At 41.7% G+C, this 19,688-nt stretch overlaps 1 protein-coding gene across 1 annotated transcript in view; it reads right to left on the bottom strand.

Annotated features, from left to right (window-relative positions):
* Window positions 1–19,688, bottom strand: part of LOC108717206 (kelch-like protein 29) — a 653,541-nt gene that overhangs the window by 549,702 nt on the left and 84,151 nt on the right. The gene's annotated exons all lie outside the window — the stretch shown is intronic.

Raw genomic sequence — 19,688 nt, 5'->3', positions numbered from 1 at the left:
TGACTAACGCTGGCGAAAATTTTCCAGCATGATGTCATCTCGGTTCTTCACGGATTTACTAACGGGCGCAGGCGTAACTTCGCTAGTGAAAGTGACTGGCGCTGGCGCTCATTCGCACTCAATCGGCAGGCGATGCTGCGCTCTGGTGAATGGACGTAACTACGCAAATTCACTAAGATGCGGATTTTACTGAACGTTACCTCTTGCGCCAGACTTGCCTTCGCCACCTCAGACCAGGCGAAGTGCAATAGAGTAGATAGGACTTCCTCAAACTTTAGTTTAAATTTTTTCTAAGTCCCAAAAAACGCTGGCGTCTTTTCCTTTTTTCAGGGTGATAGGCTGCAAAAGAGCGTACAAATTTTTTGGGGTAACTGCCTTCCCCCCTACATTTCCTAACATATGGCACATAAACTATACACTGGGCTCATGTGTAGGGCAATATAACAACTCTATTTTCTTTTATTAAGCTTCCCTGGGCTTGTGTAGTTGAATGTAATTTTTGCAACATATAAGTCCATTCAACTTTAACTTCCCGCCATATGCAAATTAGCCAACGCTAGCGCAACTTCGCTTTGCTTGCTGAAGTAACACTAGCACAACTTCGCCAGCGTTTGGTGCCCTGGACGCAACTTTGCATGTTAGCGAATTAGTGTTATCTGAGTGAATTTTTGCCTGGCGAAGTGTTGCGCTGCCTGAGCAGCCGTCGCTGGCGAATTTTCGACGCTTAGTAAATTTGCCCCCCTCTCTCTATCTGCATACTGTATCTAAGTGCAATAACTGTTCTTCCATTGAAGCTTTTTATCCTGTACAGTTAAGTGAGCAGAAGAGAAGTTTTTAGTCCAAACCTTAAATATATTCTATTCTGGGAAATTTGGGGCTATAAATGTGAGCCCCTTGCATCAGCGGGGCCCAAGGTGGGTGCCTAGTTCAAACATCTACTGACGGCCTGTTTAACTTCTGTTTATGGGTATTCGTTTTAAAACTGAAAATCTATTGTTTGCCAATATAAATTCTATAAATCATTTTCAGCTGAGGGTAAGGTAACCAATCAAAGCATTAGAACATTCAGAGGAGCAGACCAACTTGTAGACCAGTGGTGACCTTTCCATGTAGTAGGCCAGTTATGACTGGAGCACCTATTTGTCTGATTTAGACAATTACCAACTAGTGTGATAGAGCATGGGCTACACACGACCCTCTTTCACCAGCATGGGCTTTCGCAAAATGGAAAAACACGCGCTGATGTTCTTAAAACTACAACTCACTACTGCCAAAAATACACAAAAATAGGGTTCTTTGCAAAACGGTAGAACGGGTTTTATTTAATACTAAGAGCCACAGGGATTGGAATACTTACACATGAGGTAGCCACAGTACATCTCCCAGTACATTCACAGGTATAGCAGAGACAGCAGATAGACACACCACACTAGGCATAGCCCAAAGGAGTTGAGAGAGCACCTTCCAGGATTTCAGTACCGCATGTGGCTTGGACCCCCACAGCAGACTTGGAACAGGATTACACCTTAGCCTAATTCCCTCGTCACTACTGCGGTCCCTTCAATACAGGCAAACAAACCCTGGGGGAGAGCTACTCCCTTCTATCCTCCTAGTTGGAGCTTGAGCTGCTCTCTCACTAGCCTCACTCTCTCTATAGAGTGATATAACAGGAGCTACACTACACACTAGATCACCTCATTCACGGGGTCCCCCAACACTTCTGGGGCCTTGACTCCAGGCTCAGTGGAACGACTGCCCAGATCAACTGCTGCAGCCAAAGAGGAAGTGCCCCTAACTGCAAAGCACTTTGTTACAGCACTGCAGGAAGTGGTTACAACCTAGAAGCAATGGAATGGCATACCTCCCAACATTTTGGAAGTAAAAAGAGGGACAAAAAAATTTTTTCCGCACATAGTGCAGCAATTTTTTTGACCACACCTCTTTCTGTGGCCACACCCCCTAATTACCATGTTTGTTTTACAAAATTTGGCAGGTTATGAAAGTTTGAAAATATTTCTCCTTATCTAAACTGTGTTTTTGTGTCTCAAAATTGTTACAAAGTATCTTATTTGCACCTGTTAGCTGTTCTGGGCTCTCTGCTAAAAGCCAATTAAGTGAGAAACTTTGTTTCTTTTTCTGGCTGTTCAGTGCAGAGAAAAGAGGGACTTTCCAGTACAAAGGAGGGACTACGGGTTGAGCTGTCAAAAGAGGGGCTGTCCCTCCGAAAAAGGGACAGTTGGGAGGTATGGAATGGGTATGCAAATAATGTATAATATTTTACCCAGCAACAGTGGAAAGGAGGCACTGGCAGAGAATGAAGCCATAAGGGCCATTACACGTATGGGTCCCTACCTATCAAAAAGAACAGTAGTCTATGAAGCCCGAAGGGAGGCCGAAGCCTGTAAAAGTAACACCTCTGGCCTATCACACAGCCTGCTGCAGACAACCCAAGAATGTAAAGGTTCAGAATACAAGAACTAACCAGTGTAACAGTAACAAGATACTATATCCAAATGGCCAACTTAATTTTCCTTGAGTGAAACAACCAGACCAGAGGTTGTGATTTCTGCCGGCAATGTCTCTGGAGACCCCCGGGCCGCACAATAAGCTGATGAGCAGAGCGGGGAAGGGGCGGCTGCTCACACAGAGATTAGGAACCTGGCAGAGCTCGCCTGTAAGTGGTTGCGGTCTGATCTCATAAGCCTGTGAGAAGAATCCTGACAGATGAGAAAGGAGGAGGATCGGCTGCTGTTTACAATGTCCCCACTTTTATTTATATTTAGCTCCTCCGTCGCACGCCCAGCACATGCCGAGTGGCTATTTCCCTGGATCAGACCCCATTATAATCACATTTCCGACATATCTCTATTGGCAGAGTGATCATTAATGGCTATGTCTCACCTTAAATGCGTCAGCCCCTCCTGTCGGACCACCTTAACTGCTCCAGGCATAGGGGATGTACAGCCTCAACCCCTGATGCTGCAGCTCAAACATATACTAGTTTTCACTAGCTTTATTAAAATCCCCCTAACCCCGGCTGTACTATAAAAGGGATTGTTCACCTTTGAGTTAACTTTTAGGGGCAGATTTATCAAAGTTCGAGGTGAATTTTCGCATGAAAAAAATTCGAATTTTGAGCTATTTTTTGTGTACTTTGACTATGGAATAGTCCAAATTCGATTAGAATTTGAAATAAATTCAAAAATTCGAATCTCGAAAATTTATGTAGGGGCAGATTTATCAAAGGTCGAGGTGAATTTTCGAATGAAAAAAAAAATCGAATTTCAAGCTATTTTTTGTGTACTTCGACTAGGGAATAGTCCAAATTCGATTCATATTTGACGCAAATTCGAAAATTCGAATATCCAAATTTACCATGTAGTGTTTCTTTAAAAATTTTACTTCAACCATTCGCCATCTAAAACCTGCCAAATTGCTGTTTTAGCCTATGGGGAACCTCTATAACCTATTTGGGGTCAATTTGTGGACTTTGAAAAATCTATGGTTTTTTTGGGAAAAACTTTGAATCGAATTTGTTATTCCTGCGATTCATAAGATTCAAATTCGGCTGAATACGGACCTATTCGATCGAAAACGGACCTATTCGACCCAAAAAAAAACTTTGACTTAATTTCGTTTGGTCTTTTTTGAATTTCAAAGTTTTTTCAATTCACCATCTAAAACCTGCTGAATTGGTATTTTAGCCTATGGGGGACGTCCTATGACCTATTTGGAGTCAATTGGTGGACTAGAAGTTATTTTTTGGGGAAAAAATTCGATTCGAATTCGATTGAATGCATTAATTCTTCAATTCGTATGATTCTAATTTGGCAGAATACGGACCTACTCGATCAAAAACTGACCTATTGGACCAAAAAAGTGGATGCGGCAAAAAAACTTTTTTTAAATCTTTATCGATGAAATCCCCCGGAGGTTTTTTCCAATGAAAAATTCGAGTTTTCCCCTTTAAAACCTCGACCAGATCAATTTGAGGTTTAATAAATGGGCCCCAAGTGTTGGGCTTCTGGACCAGTATATGGAACCCATCTTCTTTCCTGCTGATTCCCAGCACATGTTCTCACAATATACAGTATATATACAATATAAAAGTCATCATACAAGGCTGATTAGTAACTCATTCAGATTCTCATTACATGGCAGCTCCAAAACCAGCTCACTTAGCATAAACATTTAATATTTAGACCTGCAGCATCAGCTTCTATGACAGATGAACCTCATTCTCTGATGATTTTTACGACAACCCCTAAGCTTAGCCTTTCAACAGCTGCTCAGAACACACTGAGCATGTGCAGTGCCACTGACTCTCAAAAGCTGGCCAAGGTGGCAAGCTCCTGTGGTCAACTTTAAAGGCCTGAATGATTATTATATAACATTCAGCATTTCTAGCCACATTAAAGGAGAAGGAAAGGCTAAAATATAAGTAAGCTTTATCAGAAATATTAGGGATGCACCGAATCCAGTATTTTGGATTCAGCCGAACCAATGAATCCTTTGCGAAAGATTCGGCCGAATACTGAACCTGCTCAGAGTCCTCCGTCAAAAGAAACACGGCATTTCTTTCCTTCTATTGTGTACTCATGGGCTTCTGTATCAGACTTCATATTTTCAGCTTAAACCTCCAGGGCTAGGGCTTGAGCATGCTCAGTTTGCTCCTCTCCCCTCCCTGCTGTAATCTGAGCCCAGAGCTATGAGTGAGCAGGGAGAGACTCAGGCAGGAAGTGATGTCACACCAAGATAATATGTGCTATCCTAAAGAAACAGAGAGCTTCTAAAGCGGTTTACTGGTATAGTAAAGCATTCCACAGAATAAATATAGTCTTATAGCTTGCGATATTGAGCTAATCTATTGGCAATAACCTGCTTTGGTAGCTTTGCTTCTCCTTTAATGTTTACATTTAGCTCCTCCTTTAAGCAACATGCATGCTGTGCCTTGTAGGAGGAAACTGGAGAATTTTAAGGAATTCCTAACTGCTCAGGATTGAAGGGGGGCTCAACCAATCAGTGAGCTGTCAGCAACAGAGTTGTGTGATAAACATTGCCACAACAAAGAGCAATGAATTAAAGTGTAATGAATGGTGATGTTTGATATGTGTGCTTGTCTTGGCACCACCTAATAAACATAAAAATATCTTCTACTGATGCCCTGGATGACAACTGTCTATACAAAAGCCAATAAAAATTAACCTTGGCAGTACCGGTTCTGCCCCGTCCAATACACCATCAGATCAAGCAGCAAAAATATATATAAATGATATAAATGCAGACGGTATGAAGGACAAAGGCACATTAACTCCCCACCCACCATTTATATTATAGAAACGTGCATTTTTAAGTGCCATTTTTTAAATGTAACGAGCGCATGGATAATGCATAATGCCATTATACCATTTCATGGAGCTGTAATGCAAAACAAAAAGGCACAAGAATAAAAATGCATTAGTCTGTTCCCCGACACGTGTAAAGCAAAAAGCATCGACAATAATGGAGACAACGACTTCCTTCCAGTCGAGGAACCTTCAGTCATGGATTGGACCCTTAATGAACGAGAATGCAATTGCAGGGAAAGTGTCAATATACATTCACTGAGCATTTTCAGTGGTTTTGAAGTTTTTTTTTCTACATCCCATCCTGCAGCGGGTCAGGTACCTGTGGGTTACCGGCAAAAAAAAGCAGATACTCTGCAGGTTGCAAGTAGGATTTTTGGGTGCAGGTTTAGATGCGGGTCAATACCAAGAATGTGAGTTCATCCAAAAAAGTGTAAAAAAAATACAAAAAATTATTGAAACATATTAGGACATGACCTGACGCGTTTTGTGCCTGTTGTGGCACTTACTCATAGGCCAGGATGCGGGTCTGCAAGTCAGGAGGTCGGGTTGCAGGGTTTATCTGTATTTCTTATCATATGTTATAATATCTATATTTTACTCCTTTAAACTTTTTTAAAACTTTTTTCTGCCCCCACCCACTCCTAATGATGTCACTTCCAGTTTGGCACAACAGAGCTTCCTGTTTAATGGCGCTCAGCATGTTGCAGGTAAGGCAGTTGCAGGTCAAATAGAGGGTAAAAAGTCAGGTTGTGGGTCAGGACCTTATCCCATAGCGTCTCTTGGACTCATAATGAGGAACATCTAGAAGAAACGTCAGCTACCAGAGAGACATGTCTTATTTATTGGGATTAAAACAGTTTATATTTGTTATCCTTCCTACAATATCCCCAAAATCCCCCATTATAGAGTGGGTTAGAGGTATCAGTGTCATGTGAGGCTTGACCCTCTCAAAAGAAGAATAGGCGCATAACGTTGGTGAACGTCACATTGTGGCCACCTGCCTAATTCTGCAGTCTGGCACATTACAACTCAAATGCGTTGAGAATCAAGCAGCCACGAGGAATCTAATGACTCGAGGGTCCTTGAGGGTCCACTCCATCATGTTTCCCATCATTTCTGCACAATGGAGATTTGGTGAAGATTGAAATACATTAAATGAATCACAGCAAGAGGTTCCACAGATAAAAGTGTCACAGTGCAATTGACAACAAGATATATGATATTAAGAGCATCTCTCGACCAATTACTCTCACTCTGACCTTCATTGTCCTGGATGCTCAGTATTCCACAGGTGTTATATAGAAAGAGCCATCAGTTTGAAAACCCAAGGGAAGAACAGAAAGTGGCTCTGCAAAAAAAAAAAAAAACTGGCCAGACATGATATAAGTCCTTATGAATGCTAATATTTTATTATTATAGGACATTGTACCATAGGAAATCAAAAATCATATGATAAAAACAAGGCATTGTCCCCTAGAGCTTACAATCTTACAGGCAACAGTGGAATAAAATCATTACCGATCCCTACTTTTAAAAGTGCTTTCTATGAACAACAGAATAGAACGGTGATCTCCAACCAGCGGCTCGCTAGCAACATTTTGCTCTCCGACCCCTTGGATGTTGCTCCCAGTCCCCCAGGGACTTTCTCCAAGCTCATGTTGCTCTCCAACTTTTTTTACATTTGAATGTGGCTCACGGGTAAAAAGGGTTGGGGATCCCTGGACTGGAACATCAGGCATAATAATCATGTACAGGAACACAGTTTGGTCCAGATCGATTTATTAAACTCTAAAATGTTGTATCAGGAAGTATTTCCTGCCCTTGCGCATGGTCCGAGACAATAAGAACATAAATATAATTAATTGTAGCCACGCGGCAGCCGAGGAGATATGTATCACCTTCTGCTAAAAGGAACAGGCTGATCTTTTTATAATTTATAATGAACACAGCAAAAAAAAAAAAAAGGCAACACAAATTTAGCTTATAAATAAATAGATCCTGTTCCAGAGGCACAACAGCGAGGTGAGCAATGTGACTTACAGGCAAAATACAAACTAGAACCATAAATCTGCAATGGAGTTAGAACAACCTTCTGCTCTATGATATATGCCGTGCTGGAATTTCCTTATTCTCTACTAACCAACAACTGCCTATTTATGCCTTGAAGTCAGGCAAGCCACGGAGTGGGACATATAAAAGTGTAGTAATTCTGGAGTGTTTGGGGTAAATTATAAAGTTTGTGCATATTTATCAGCATACAGTTGTTTTGTGCTGCTGTGCCTGTCTTTCCTTTTTTTTGGGGGGGGGGGGAATCTCAGTGAAATTCAATTGTGCAATGAAATTCAAAAATGAGTCCAGTCCCACCCTGAGGTTGTCCTATGTAGTTATCAATGCAGTCACTTGCTAAGATGAATTGCAATATGTAAGGAGTATGAGATGGTTCATGATTGTCTAGGATCCTAGGATGGAGTCCTGCAGCAGGTCTGGTACCCGCGGGTTACCCACAAAAAAAGTGGGTACCCTGCAGGAATGAGGGTAGTATTTTTTGGTGCAGGTATAGATGCGGGTCTGCGGGTTGCGGGTCTCATGTAAATTTCTTATCTTATGTTATATTGCCTATATTTTAGTCCTTTTAAAATTTTACAAAACTTGTTTCCGTCCCCGTCCACTTTTGATCATGTCACTTCCGGTTTGCAGCAACACCACTTCCTGTTTGATGGTGGTCAGCGGGTTGCAGGTCGGGTTATGGATAAGGCAGCGGATCAAATTTGGTAAATATGCGGGTTGCAGGTTCGGGTCTGGGTCTTAGTAATTGGATCCGCACAGAACTCTAGCATTGGAGAAGATTTATCAGAGGTCAAGGAACTCCCTCAATCTTTTCTCCTGCAGATTGTGATTTTTCTCTTAACATCTCAGGAGCTCAGAGGTGACAATAGTCAATATATCCAATGGACCACCAGTCATTTCATTTATGAAATAACACTAATAATGGACTTACTTGATTATCCTCAGGTTGGGTTAGTAGATCCAGCCTACAGAAGCCTGTGGGATGAATTTTCTCTTTGATACTCAAATGAGGGGTCATGTGAGAAACAAATGAGAAGGTTTCTTGGATTTTGATAAATCTGCCCCATAGCATGGCCTATGCTAACAAAGGGTTCTCTTCAACCACACAAGTGAGTCAGCTCCATATTTCCATGCAGATGGAGCAGACATTACCGATGCACCGGACACACACAACTCGTTGTTCATTTTAACGGAAAAAAAGCCAGACGCTTCAATTGAGCGCGCTCCATCTGTGCTCATTCCTGACAGTACAAGCTGTCTCCGAATCATAATTTCCTTGTCTCCAATTACGAATGTCAAGCTGTGGCCTTTTGACTGGCTGGGAAAGCTGCCTACATGCACTTTATCTAGATAACAAGACGGTGGAACACTGGGTTAATGCAGGTAAATGAAATGTGAGATCCGAACACAAAATATTCTATTACTTCTTCCGGCGAAAAAGACACAGATAAAATGGCAATTCTCCAACAATCCGCTACATTATTAATATGAGTTTAACAAATGAAAAAAAAAAGGCAAGTCATTTATCTGTATGGGAAAAGGAAAGGGGAAGTACATTAAAACTGATAAAAATCAATTGCATTTTGCTTGCACAGTGATTAAAAAAAATCCACATGCGCCATGAGCCATTGCAATTGGCAGTTAGCTCGCGGGAAGGAACAAATGAGGGGAATTTATGAGAATGGTTTCTGAGCAGAGGTTTCTTTAGGTCAGTAGCTGTAGGGCTTTATGGAGGCCCAACCTTTGTTTAGCGCCATCCCCTTTGTTCCATGCACAGATAATTCCCTAGCATAACTGATTCCTGCTTACTAAACAGTCACAGCAAAGGGTAAAGTTCATGGAAAGCATTCATTCTATTTGACTAGTGAATTTTTAGCTATCCCTATCTATTTTTAATAATATAGACACATAGTATTCATTGGAGTGAATCTGATGGTCACTGACACGTCTTTTATATAGTATCTTATAAAGGACACCTGGTCAGCTGAGCATAGTAGATAATCTGGATTTGGGCCGGAAAACAAAATGCATAAAAAAAAAATATGCTTTCAGAAACTGCAGGCTACGTTGACTTTTTCAGCTTCTATGGGTCCTTTCATTTTCAGCTGGCCGGCTGGTATGTGAGTGTGAGGATATATGGGAGAAGGTTGTTTGCATTCCATTGGATCAACGTGTACATGGATTCCACAGGGCTGATCCTGAGCCCATAACTCTTTTTCAGTTTCACTTAACAGTAATCTAACCCCTCCCCATGACTTTATTACTGCCCCATAAATCCTGCTCTTGGTGATGACAAGTGATGCCTTATTTCCCCCTCCCTGTCCCCTAACCCATTTAACTAGAGATGCTCCTCAAGGTCCTTAAACCCAAGATATATGTGTGACCATCTATGAAACATGAACTGCTGTTCTAACTAAGCTTTGACAGTCAAGGTAGGGAGTGCCTTTGTCCATTAATCATAGTCACAGAAGTCTTAAAGACTTAAGCTGGTCATACACTATGAGATTCGCTCTTTTGGCAAGTTCGACAAACTCTCCCCTCCGATATGCCCATTAAAAGGTGGGTGATATCGGGCTAACCTGATCGTTTGGCGGTAGAGCCAATTACAATGACGGACATACCAGCCGATGGGACAAGGCCCGCATCAATTAACCAATAAGGTCCTCGATTGGGCAGGTAATTCAAACCAGGGAAGTATCTTAAACAGAAAGATAGGCCCAGGTTTGATTGTGTCCACAGATCCCAGCCGGCTCCCACTTGTATCCCTTCAAGTCCGAAAATTCTGTTGCTAAAATAAAAGAGCCAGCGCCAGAGGCACGGGAGACAGACAAACAGGCAAATAGGGTAATATAGTTTTGCAATGTTGCCACCTCTTGTGTAGGGAACAGATCGTTTGTTACACCATATATGTGTGACCTTCCTTTACTGTCAACCTCCACCAAAAAAAGGGTTAAAAAGACTCTCCTCAAGTGCTTGTTTAGATGGGTACTCACAAACAGGTAATATCAACTTGCACGTAAATTCTGAAGTGCTTCCCTTCGTGTAGACTGTAAATCAACATGTAGCAGCAAATAGTGTAAAAATCTTTTTAATATTTATAAAACAAAGTTTAAAATGCACTCACATGGCAATGGTTAAAATAGAGCATATCTATGCACCGTCCAACTGGAGGCCCCTCTGATTGCACCAGTCCACAGCAACAAGTCCCAAGATGATCAGGCTTGGGAAAACGAATATAAGAATGTTTGCGTTCGTTCCTTGTGTGTGATGGTTGTTTGCGTTCGTTCCTCGTGTGCAATACTCGGCGCCTACCAGTGACGTCACCTGCCTTACGCGTTTCGTCTTGCGACTTCCTCAGAGGCTTAATTTCAGATCAACGCATGCGCAGCTGAAATTAAGCCTCTGAGGAAGTCGCAAGACGAAACGCCCCCCTACACAAGAGGTGGCAACATTGCAAAACTATATTACCCTATTTGCCTGTTTGTCTGTCTCCCGTGCCTCTGGCGCTGGCTCTTTTATTTTAGCAACAGGTAATTCAAACCAGCCTGATCAAGATCTGCCCGAAATTTGGCCAGATATTGGACTGGGAGGCCCTATACACTGGCACATAAGCTGCCGAATCGGTCTAAAGGAGAGTTTAAATCTGCCCGTGTATGGCCACCTTAAAGATTTGCTTATTTAGAAAGTTCTGATGTTGGTGCAAAATATGCACCACTTGGCATGCCTTCCCATGCCAAATGTGCTGCAACACGTAGCATTCAGTCAACTACAATTAAAGGCCATAGTTTAAAAGCTCTTTTCTCTTATAAATAATTGTCCCAGTTGGTAATCCACCAAGCCTCTCTAGCCGTGGATCCTGCCGCTACAAAACATGGCCTTCAGAATGATCAAAAGTTTGAAAGACAGTAGAAATCCATGTTCTTCTGATAGAACAGAGAAAAGCCACTGGTTACTGGCAGGAAAAATACTAGATTAAAAAATGAAAGGAAAACATAACAGATAGCAGCAGGCACATAGCATGTTTGGCCGCAGACAGGTGCAGTTGGCTCAGCGAGGCTATAATGGTTTTGATGGAGGAAATGCTTTGGCTGTTACATAACTAGGACATGTTCCTTTGAGTCAGAAGAGGTGACAGGGAGGACAAGCAGTGAACTGGAACAGTCATGGGCCACAGGGGACACAAGGACATGAAAGAAACTAGAAACATTTGTAACACCGTCATCATCATCATCATGAAACAAGTGCTAAAAGAGAATTTGTCCTTATACGGAAGAGCAGGTTGTTTAATGGTCTGTATAATGGTCTGACTTGTAAGACCTTTCAGGACCTGGAACCACTTCCATAAACAATGGTTCTCTTCATTTAATCAGGCAACTATAGATGGTGTAAAGGGGAAGTACACCCTAAGAAAGGTCAGAAGGACAGCTTAGGGACATACAAGCCCAATCTGCGAAAGTTTAAATCGTCGCTGCTTTGAGACCTGTGGAAATGAATTTAGATACTTGGCAGATTGCATCTTTTTTTGCAGCTTGCCTTGCCCAACATAATGCCCCCTTACTTCTCTCAAACATTAGGGCCATGCCCACAATTAACCCCTGCCCACCCTGTTTTTGCGACTACTGATTGAGGGTAGGGACTATTGGGAGAAATGATTCTAACGACATCAGTCAGAGGAACAGACCCGATCATCCTGGAATCCTCAAAGCAAAGCAGCGGCAGCACAAGGCTAAAGAACTGGCTAAGCAATTATGCAAGACAATAAAAGTGAGAATACATTCAAGTTTATGGTTCTCGGAATGTGAAGTTATGTTACTAATTACAAAAAAATTTAACTTTCAATTTTATTTTTTACATTTTTTTTTTTTGCAAATTGCCCATGCTGCAAGAGCTCCAAAAAATCTCCAGATGGCATTGTTTATGTACAGAAGATGTCGGAAAATGACTACCTTGAAAACGTACCAACTTAACATTTAATTAACATAAATGCGCCACTTTCATTTTAAAACAAAGTAATTACCATACACGCCAGTTGTGGATTTTTTTTCACCTTGGAAGCTCCTGCGAGCGGAATATTTGAGCCCCCTCCCCCCCATTCATCCTGCGCATCAAGATGATCCAGAATTCTAACATTAGCAAACTTAAAACTCGTCGAGCATATGTTCCCCGAGCCAAAATATAGGAATCAGTTAAGCTAACGTTGGCCGACAGAAGAGGACTGGAACACGTTCTCAGCACATGAAGGTAGGACGATGTTGTTTTAGATGTTTTGGCAGCTTCTGTGAGCGATTAGCAGAATGGGAACATTATGTTATGCTAAACAACGTGGCTCAGACTCGGACATACTCAAATGTTACAAAGTATCTGTGTTAATGTAAAGTCAATCTTGGCTGTTGAGTATCTTCTGTCTCCACCATCTTCTGATATATTTCTTTTCTGCTGCATTATATAATTAGCCTTTGTATCCTGCGCCTCTCCCAAGTCCCAGCAAACCCCAAAGACTGGGGCCCAGCGAGTTTTTACCTAGTGTCCTGTCGGCCCAGTCCAACACTGCAGATATCTATGTGTCTCCATGAATTAATGAGGGAAGAGCTAGGCAACGTAGATCTCCTGGTGCCCTTACTTGAGACTTTGGACATACTTGATAGGGAGAACTAGAGGCCACAAGTTACAACACAGCCCTGTATTTACTGCCATTTTTTTGCACTTTGTGATCTGCTCTGGACTTTTGAAAACTGCTGCAGGTCTCTGCTCACTGAAACTGAGCACAAAGACCCGTCCCACAAATACAGAGCCCTCAGCATTTGGCAGCACTGTATTGAAAAGGCACATCTGCTCCATACCTGAGCCCTAACACACAAATCATTTATGGGGCATCAGTGGGCACATCATACAATCCCTATGGCACGTGATAAGGACAGGGCTGCCTTGAACCCATTGATCCTGCAATTTGCACTTAGCACTGATGACTGGTGCAGAGTGTAGCCAATCCCAATGAGCAATAAAGGAGGTGCTTTGTGGCCTCTTAGTGCTCTTGTGTCTGGAGGTCAAACCAAATGACCCCTAGTAATTATGACGCAAATTTCATGTATCACCAGATCCCCATATATCAATGGTCTTTCTCAATTAACAACACACCTGAGATGTACAAGTTGGAAAACTTCACACACATTTAAATGACTATAAATCTATTAATTATATAAAATTATATCAATTATTATTTATTATATAAAACTATGGTACCCCTTATCCAGAATCTTTGGCTTGCCAAATAGGGGTTGTTTTGGAACTAAGAGCACCATAGACAAAGAAGAAGACGTTTTGAAAAGGCTCGCCCCAATAAGAAAAAAAAAAACTGCTATGTATTAGTATGTTGTATAAACACTCCCATGTGAATTCATCTATTGGTAGACCTTCTGACCACAGATTTCACTTTCCACCCCTGCTAAGCACTATACACTTACGGGACGTGTTATCCGGAAACCCATTATCCAGAAAGCTCCAAGTTACGGAAAAGGTCATCTCCCATAGACTCCATTTTAATCAAATAATTCAACATTTTAGAAATGATTTCCTTTTTTTCTGTAATAATAAAACAGTAACTTGTACTTGATCCTAGGGATGCACCGAATCCAGGATTCGGTTTGGGATTCGGCCAGGATTCGGCCTTTTTAAGCAGGATTCGGATTCGGCCGAATCCTTCTGCCTGGCCGAACCGAATCCGAATCCTAATTTGCATATGTAAATTAGGGGCAGGGAGGGAAATCACGTGACTTTGGTCACAAACCAAGGAAGTAAAAAATGGTTTCCCCTTCCCACCCCTAATTTGCATATGCAAATTAGGGTTCGGATTCGGTTCGGTATTCGGACGAATCTTTCGCAAAGGATTCGGGGGTTCGGCCGAATCCAAAAAAGTGGATTCGGTGCATCCCTACTTGATCCCAACTAAGATATAATTAATCCTTATTGGAGGCAAAACAGTCCTACTGGATGAAATAAATATTATCCTTATCCGGAAAACCCCTGGTCCTAAACAATCTGCATAACAGGTCCCATTCCTTATTGGAGGCAAAACAGTCCTACTGGATGAAATAAATATTATCCTTATCCGGAAAACCCCTGGTCCTAAACAATCTGCATAACAGGTCCCATTAAGAGAACGTTATACAGCTAAAAATCCTGCCTAAAACTCCCTTTAATAGTGGGTCGGAAGGGAGGAGGTAGCCCATCATTTCCAAATCTGGCTAATAGCTGGCTTTGGAGCACATTTTACCAGATTTGGGAGCAGGCTTTTTCCCAGGTTGCCAATACAGGTCTGTTAGTAGCACTGAAACAAAATCCCAGCTAGACAATCCAATTATTGAACAATAAGCTCCTGTGAAAGTGTCATATTTTGCACCACCAACAGGATTTGATTTGAAGGAAAATAAAAATAAACTATACAAAAGCTTCCTAAATGCAGTTATCGGGTACAGTATGTTCCTTTCTCTACAGAAGCTGATATTACAGAGCTACAGAAATCTGCTGCTGCTTCTTTGTACCCAGAAAAAAAAAAAAAAAGCGAGATAACATTTGCAAAAGTGCTTTTTTCGCTGCAAGACAAGAATTCTAAATGAGCAATTGTGCGAGAATACTGAATTTAAGTCTCCAGCCTGTTACACTGCTTCGGAGGTAGATTAACCAATAAAATTGCCTACAATAAAGCCAAGGCAAAGGCAGGGGAATTGAAGGGAATAGAACAGAGCTTAGGTAATTCAGTAGAAATAAGAATGATCCTAATGAACTCTCTGGCACACAAAGTCAAATCTCTGCCACACTCGTCTACATGGTGAATGCTAAAGCAAAAGTGGCAGCGAAATCTCCAGCTAATAAAAACCACAACAATCCGTTTGACAGAACTCATGTCCCTGCTCTTTTTTCTTTATTCTTAACCGTTCCCCGCATGGGAGCGATATATTGGTGCTTTTTCTACTCCACGAAAAAAAAAAAAAAGGAATTCAACAAGAAAAGTTAAGAGCTGCAATTTAGCAAATGCCTAAGCAGCCGGGGTTGCAATATCACATTTATTTTTATAGAGATTCTGGCAAAAGTGAGTGCAGAGATTATACGGAGCTTGTATTGCTATAAAGGGGCATAAAGAAACCTGCCCATTGTGATAAGTTTCTAAGGTTAATGTCACAATGGACAGCAGACTGCTTATATACTATATGGCCAAAATTATGTGGATACACATTCTAACTACAGGTAGGGGATCTGTTATCCAGATGATTATCCAGAAAGCCCGAATTACAGAAAGGCTGTCTCCCATAGATTCCATTTTATCCAAGTAATCCAAATTTTGAAAAATGGTTTCCTTTTTCTGTGTAATAATAAAACAATAGCTTGTACTTGATCCCAACTAAGATATAATTAATCCTTATTGGAAGCAAAACCAGCCTATTGGGTTTATTTCATGTTTACATGATTTTCTAGTAGACGTAAGGCATGAAGATCCAAAATATGGAAAAATCCGTTATCTGGAGAACTCCAGGTCTAGAGCATTCAGGTATGGAGATAGGGGAAGGCAGAAGAGACACCTGCCTAGGATGCAATGGTGGTAGGGCATTAGTACACTAAGGTAGGTGTCTAAATCTGCCGGGAAGCTGTTGTGAATAAAAAACCCAGGAGGCATGCTAGTGCATGGAAGAGTTGATGAGCTTGGGGGGGGGGGGGTTGCTCAGCAGAGGGCTGGGGCAGCCAATGCTGGGGTTTTTGTCTTAGGTGAATATGTCGGTTGGTATTACCATTCTGCCCGTACAGGTGCCACCACATCATGCAATGTCATTTAAGACAATGATGCACTTACTACTTTGTGACAATAGTTAGGAGCAGGTCCTTTCTGCTTCAGTAGTAAGCAAGGTCCATACAGAATGGGTTTGCTGAGATGAGAGTGGAAGAACGTGACTGGCCTGCACCCCAACTCAAATAAACACAACAGTGAAATGAATTTGAAAGCAGACGTGAGTCCCACCTGATCACCCAGCATCAATGCCCAGCCTTGTACGTATGAATAAGTCCAAATCCCACATACAATGTTCCAGTATCTAGAGGTAATACTTCTCAGAAGAGTCAAGGCTATTATAGAAGAAGAGAGAGGACCAACTTCATATCAACACCCTTGGTTTTGGAATTAGATGTTGGACAATGCAGGTATCCACATACTTTTGGCCATTTATTGTTAAGCAGTTGAGACACCCAATCTATATTCTGAACCAATTACATATTAACATTTTAGCCCAATTACCTTGGAGAAGCATGGAAACAAGATTTTTAAGTCAATTTGGCCAAAAAGCTAAGACACTGAAATATGAATGCAAAATGTGTTGCTATTTTCTGAGCCCAAAGCCAAGGAAGACTTTGGGTTGACTCCCATGTAAGAAAGTGGGAAATCCCTAATGATGGACCAGCAAGTTGACTGTGAGACTTCATGACCAGGCAATTCTGCTGACATTCCTTGTGCACTTTAAATCAGCACACTTTGGCAACTTCCATCCTGATTTCATCTCTTTGATTTCAGCTCTAATGACTTAGGGCTTTTACAGACGAGCGTTTTTACCTGCGCTCCCCTGCGTTCTGTTTTTCTGCATTCAGCCGCAGGGGAGCGCAGGAATAGACGCATTACATTTTTTCCAATGGGGCTGTACTCACACAGGCGCATGCAGGCGCCGAACGCAACATGCTGCATTTTTCCTGTGTTCGGTGCCTACACGCACCTGTGTGAGTACAGCCCCATTGGAAAAAATGTAATGCGTCTATTCCTGCGCTCCCCTGCGGCTGAACGCAGAAAAATGGAACGCAGGGGAGCGCAGGTAAAAACGCTTGTCTGTAAGAGCCCTTAAAGATAAAAAGCAATAGATGAAATGCAGCCAGCCCCTCTCCTAATTGCATTCCAAGGACAAGTTGTTATCCTAGAGCCATTGATGGACTACAAATTCTCATCTGCTGAATGAATGAGAGCAGACTAAAACTATGGAAGGTGCAAACCCTCTGCACCTTACACAAGAGGAATTGTGCATAGGCTCCCTGAAACCTTCACTCATCGTCCCTATTAGATCATGGGTGCCCAGTGGCTATTAAAGGAGAACTAAACTCTAAAAATCAATATACCTGTAGCTTAAAATGCCATATTTTATATACTGAACTTTTTGCACCAGCTCAAAGTTTCAGCTTGTCAATAGCAGCAATGATCCAGGACTTCAAACTTGTCACAGGGGGTCACCATCTTCGAAAGTGTCTGTGACACTCACATGCTCAATGGGCTCTGATTGGCTGTTGAGAAGCTAAGCTTAGGGCTCGTCACTAATTATCCAGCAGAAAATGAGCTTCCCCTGTAATATAAGCTGATGCTACAGGTTTGCTGATTATTAAATTCTGATGCTCATTGCACTGGTTTCTGTGCTGCCATGTAGTAATTATCTGTATTAATTACTAATCAGCCTTATATTGTGACATTTCTATTCTATGTGTACTGTATATTGTGAGTGGGTCCCCTAAGCTCAGTAAGTGACAGCAGCACAGAGCATGTGCAGTGAATCAGCAGAAAAGAAGATGGGGAGCTACTGGGGCATCTTTGGAGAAACACATCTTTACTGTGGTTCCCTTGGGCTTGAACAGAAGCCAAAAACATAATGTACAACATTTCTAACTACTTCTTTAGTTAAGCTTTAGTTGTCCAAAAGTTCTGTAGTGATCATTCTTCCAAATGAAATAACTAGGTTAATGATATGGTTCAACCAAAGGACCAAAGGTCTTAAAGCAAGAAGAAAAATGCCAGTTTCATATGATCCCTATATATTTCCCATTCTTTTCAGCAAAAGCTGTCCATGTGCAGTTAAAAAATCCATCTATGCATGCTTAGCCCCATATCCAACCTCTGGCATACCTCCCAATGTTTCAGAATCAAGAATTTAGCTGTATATATTCACAACAAATTGCCTCGGGATCAGTTGGATATCTCAGACCTCATCAAGTGCTTGTATTTATTTATATTACACGTTACTTGCCCTTTAAAAGCCTTTTATTCCTGTAAGATCCTTCTTAATTGGCGCACTGTATCATGTCATGTTCCACTTGTCTAAATCCGATCCATCAGAAAAAAAAAATTGCCTGTTATGTAACTCTTAATTATTCACATTTCGACATCATCAATTATCTATGATAAAAAGCCAGACAGCATATTAACACAGAAGTGATGTTAATTAAAACTATTTCAAACATTTTGGAGAGAATAGAAGAGCCAGAAGGAGCATGCGGAATCAATTTAAAGGTGAATCGCGCGTTATTTTTAGGAATGGACGACGCAAACTGCAGAGCGGGTTTCTCTGAGTCACAGCACAAGCATACATATAAATAATACTGTATATTGTAGGAACTCACAAATGTGCCATTTCACACACATAGGGAGACAACCGTGACCTATTATCCACCCCCTTTTTTATTTGCCTGTAACGGAAGGTCACATTCATGCTCCAGTGTTTTCCATTTTCATGGCAACGATTTCAGCTAAAATTCAGCTTCAAAATGTAACCAGATAAAACTCTACCATATGGACTAACAGATACATACTATGTGGCCAAACGTATCTGGACTCCTCCTGTCCAATATCGTATTCCTATCTTTGCTGCTATAACAGCATTCATTACTCTTTAACATTGAGTTTTGCTTCTTTTCAATCACAAGAGCCCATTGGTGAGGTAGAGCAATGATGTTGAGGGTCAGGCCTGGCTCACAGTTGGTGTTCAATTAGATTGGTTGAGGTCAGGGCTATGTGCAGGTCAGTCAAGTTCTTCCACTCCCATCTCTGCAAACCCATTCTTATGGACCTGACTTTGGGCGTGGGGCCATTATTCACCATTAAGTCGGTGTTCACCGACGCCCTTTTGGGGCCCCGGGCTTTCTGCTGCGGAACCAACAAGGAAATAGTGCGTAAAGATGGCGAAAGTCCGTAAACAAGGTACCAGCAAGGATTAGGCAAAACGTAGTTGAAAAACAGGCAAAAAAGTCAAGGCAGGCGGCAGGAATCAAAGTTAAACACAAGTCAAAAACCAGGAATTCAAAGACAATTTTAACGCTTCGGCAGGATCAGTCAACTGAAGTCAGCTTGGGCATTGCCAAAATGGAGAATTGGCTTTTTAAAGGTAATTTGGCACCAAAAATTAAAATACCGCACCTCGTGATAACATCATGACGCTCTGCGTCAACGCCAATGGAGCGACGCCAGAATCACTTTAAGAAATT

This window comes from Xenopus laevis, chromosome 5L (assembly GCF_017654675.1).
Source record: "Xenopus laevis strain J_2021 chromosome 5L, Xenopus_laevis_v10.1, whole genome shotgun sequence".
In the NCBI taxonomy this organism is placed as follows: Eukaryota; Metazoa; Chordata; class Amphibia; order Anura; family Pipidae; genus Xenopus; species Xenopus laevis.
Note: the sequence above shows the minus strand (reverse complement) of the source record. Positions and strands in the feature narration are given on the sequence as shown.